This window comes from Ursus americanus, unplaced genomic scaffold (assembly GCF_024610735.1).
Source record: "Ursus americanus isolate L20-20 unplaced genomic scaffold, mUrsAme1.1.p SCAF_107, whole genome shotgun sequence".
Taxonomy (NCBI): Eukaryota; Metazoa; Chordata; class Mammalia; order Carnivora; family Ursidae; genus Ursus; species Ursus americanus.
The window spans coordinates 487181-490820 of NW_028273689.1; positions in this window are offsets into that span (position 1 = coordinate 487181).

The following is a 3640-nucleotide window of genomic DNA, read 5'->3' on the forward strand; positions in this document are numbered from 1 at the left end:
TGTGCCTGGGCCCTGTGGTCTCTTCCAGGTCAGTGTATGGCATTTCCTTCCCCTTGCCACAGGCACCTGGGAGCATGTCTGCACGTGGAGAAAGGCTTTCCCGTGGGAAGCCAGTTTTTGTCAAACGGGTCCCAGTGCTCTGCTCCTCTCTTTTCACTCCTGCTGCCAGAAGCCCAGGGAAGATGGGAGGGCTTAGAACATGGCTGGGCACTGTGGTTTCTTCCAGAGAAGTGGAGGGCATTGGCTTTACCTTGCCACAACCACTTGTGAGAGGGTCTGCACCTCAGGAAAACTCCTTCCGTGGGAAGCCGGCTTTTTGCAAAGGGGTCTCAGGGCCGTGGGCTTCGCGTGTCCCTCAGTGTATGGCATTTCCTTCCCCTTGCCACAGGCACCTGGGAGCATGTCTGCACGTGGAGAAAGACTTTCCCGTGGAAGCTGGTTTTTGTCAAACGGGTCCCAGTGCTCTGCTCCTCACTTTTCACTCCTGCTGCCAGAAGCCCAGGGAGGATGGGAGGGCTTAGAACATGGCTGGGCACTGGGGTTTCTTCCAGAGAAGTGGAGGGCATTGGCTTTACCTTGCCACAACCACTTGTGAGAGGGTCTGCACCTCAGGAAAACTGTTTCCGTGGGAAGCCGGCTTTTTGCAAAGGGGTCTCAGGGCCGTGGGCCTCGGGTGTCCCTCCGGCTCCCCAAAGCACAGGGACGAGGTGAGGGGCTTAGACCATGCCTGGGCAATGTTGTTTCTTACACCTGGGTGTGTGGCATTTTGTTGAGCTGGCTACCCCCACTTGGGATAGGTGTTCCACAGCAAGCACCTATTGTTCGTCGGAAGCCGTTTTTGCCCCAGGGGTCTCCGGGCTGTGTTCCTTGGGCTAGAACTCCTGCTAGCAAAACCGCCGGGTTGAGGGAAGGGTTCAGACTGTGCCTGGGCCCTGTGGTCTCTTCCAGGTCAGTGTATGGCATTTCCTTCCCCTTGCCACAGGCACCTGGGAGCATGTCTGCACGTGGAGAAAGACTTTCCCGTGGAAGCTGGTTTTTGTCAAACGGGTCCCAGTGCTCTGCTCCTCACTTTTCACTCCTGCTGCCAGAAGCCCAGGGAGGATGGGAGGGCTTAGAACATGGCTGGGCACTGGGGTTTCTTCCAGAGAAGTGGAGGGCATTGGCTTTACCTTGCCACAACCACTTGTGAGAGGGTCTGCACCTCAGGAAAACTGTTTCCGTGGGAAGCCGGCTTTTTGCAAAGGGGTCTCAGGGCCGTGGGCCTCGGGTGTCCCTCCGGCTCCCCAAAGCACAGGGACGAGGTGAGGGGCTTAGACCATGCCTGGGCAATGTTGTTTCTTACACCTGGGTGTGTGGCATTTTGTTGAGCTGGCTACCCCCACTTGGGATAGGTGTTCCACAGCAAGCACCTATTGTTCGTCGGAAGCCGTTTTTGCCCCAGGGGTCTCCGGGCTGTGTTCCTTGGGCTAGAACTCCTGCTAGCAAAACCGCCGGGTTGAGGGAAGGGTTCAGACTGTGCCTGGGCCCTGTGGTCTCTTCCAGGTCAGTGTATGGCATTTCCTTCCCCTTGCCACAGGCACCTGGGAGCATGTCTGCACGTGGAGAAAGACTTTCCCGTGGGAAGCCGGTTTTTGTCAAACGGGTCCCAGTGCTCTGCTCCTCTCTTTTCACTCCTGCTGCCAGAAGCCCAGGGAGGATGGGAGGGCTTAGAACATGGCTGGGAACTGTGGTTTCTTCCAGAGAAGTGGAGGGCATTTGCTTTACCTTGCCACAACCACTTGTGAGAGGGTCTGCACCTCAGGAAAACTGTTTCCGTGGGAAGCCGGCTTTTTGCAAAGGGGTCTCAGGGCCGTGGGCCTCGGGTGTCCCTCCGGCTCCCCAAAGCACAGGGACGAGGTGAGGGGCTTAGACCATGCCTGGGCAATGTTGTTTCTTACACCTGGGTGTGTGGCATTTTGTTGAGCTGGCTACCCCCACTTGGGATAGGTGTTCCACAGCAAGCACCTATTGTTCGTCGGAAGCCGTTTTTGCCCCAGGGGTCTCCGGGCTGTGTTCCTTGGGCTTGAACTCCTGCTAGCAAAACCGCCGGGTTGAGGGAAGGGTTCAGACTTTGCCTGGGCCCTGTGGTCTCTTCCAGGTTAGTGTATGGCATTTCCTTCCCCTTGCCACAGGCACCTGGGAGCATGTCTGCACGTGGAGAAAGGCTTTCCCGTGGGAAGCCAGTTTTTGTCAAACGGGTCCCAGTGCTCTGCTCCTCTCTTTTCACTCCTGCTGCCAGAAGCCCAGGGAGGATGGGAGGGCTTAGAACATGGCTGGGCACTGTGGTTTCTTCCAGAGAAGTGGAGGGCATTTGCTTTACCTTGCCACAAGAACTTGTGAGAGGGTCTGCACCTCAGGAAAACTGTTTCCATGGGAAGCCGGCTTTTTGCAAAGGGGTCTCAGGGCCGTGGGCCTCGGGTGTCCCTCCGGCTCCCCAAAGCACAGGGACGAGGTGAGGGGCTTAGACCATGCCTGGGCAATGTTGTTTCTTACACCTGGGTGTGTGGCATTTTGTTGAGCTGGCTACCCCCACTTGGGATAGGTGTTCCACAGCAAGCACCTATTGTTCGTCGGAAGCCGTTTTTGCCCCAGGGGTCTCCGGGCTGTGTTCGTTGGGCTTGAACTCCTGCTAGCAAAACCGCCGGGTTGAGGGAAGGGTTCAGACTGTGCCTGGGCCCTGTGGTCTCTTCCAGGTCAGTGTATGGCATTTCCTTCCCCTTGCCACAGGCACCTGGGAGCATGTCTGCACGTGGAGAAAGGCTTTCCCGTGGGAAGCCAGTTTTTGTCAAACGGGTCCCAGTGCTCTGCTCCTCTCTTTTCACTCCTGCTGCCAGAAGCCCAGGGAGGATGGGAGGGCTTAGAACATGGCTGGGCACTGTGGTTTCTTCCAGAGAAGTGGAGGGCATTGGCTTTACCTTGCCACAAGAACTTGTGAGAGGGTCTGCACCTCAGGAAAACTGTTTCCGTGGGAAGCCGGCTTTTTGCAAAGGGGTCTCAGGGCCGTGGGCTTCGCGTGTCCCTCCGGCTCCCCAAAGCACAGGGACGAGGTGAGGGGCTTAGACCATGCCTGGGCAATGTTGTTTCTTACACCTGGGTGTGTGGCATTTTGTTGAGCTGGCTACCCCCACTTGGGATAGGTGTTCCACAGCAAGCACCCATTGTTCGTCGGAAGCCGTTTTTGCCCCAGGGGTGTCCGGGCTGTGTTCGTTGGGCTTGAACTCCTGCTAGCAAAACCGCCGGGTGGAGGGAAGGGTTCAGACTGTGCCTGGGCCCTGTGGTCTCTTCCAGGTCAGTGTATGGCATTTCCTTCCCCTTGCCACAGGCACCTGGGAGCATGTCTGCACGTGGAGAAAGACTTTCCCGTGGAAGCCGGTTTTTGTCAAACGGGTCCCAGTGCTCTGCTCCTCACTTTTCACTCCTGCTGCCAGAAGCCCAGGGAGGATGGGAGGGCTTAGAACATGGCTGGGCACTGTGGTTTCTTCCAGAGAAGTGGAGGGCATTGGCTTTACCTTGCCACAAACACTTGTGAGAGGGTCTGCATCTCAGGAAAACTGTTTCCGTGGGAAGCCGGCTTTTTGCAAAGGGGTCTCAGGGCCGTGGG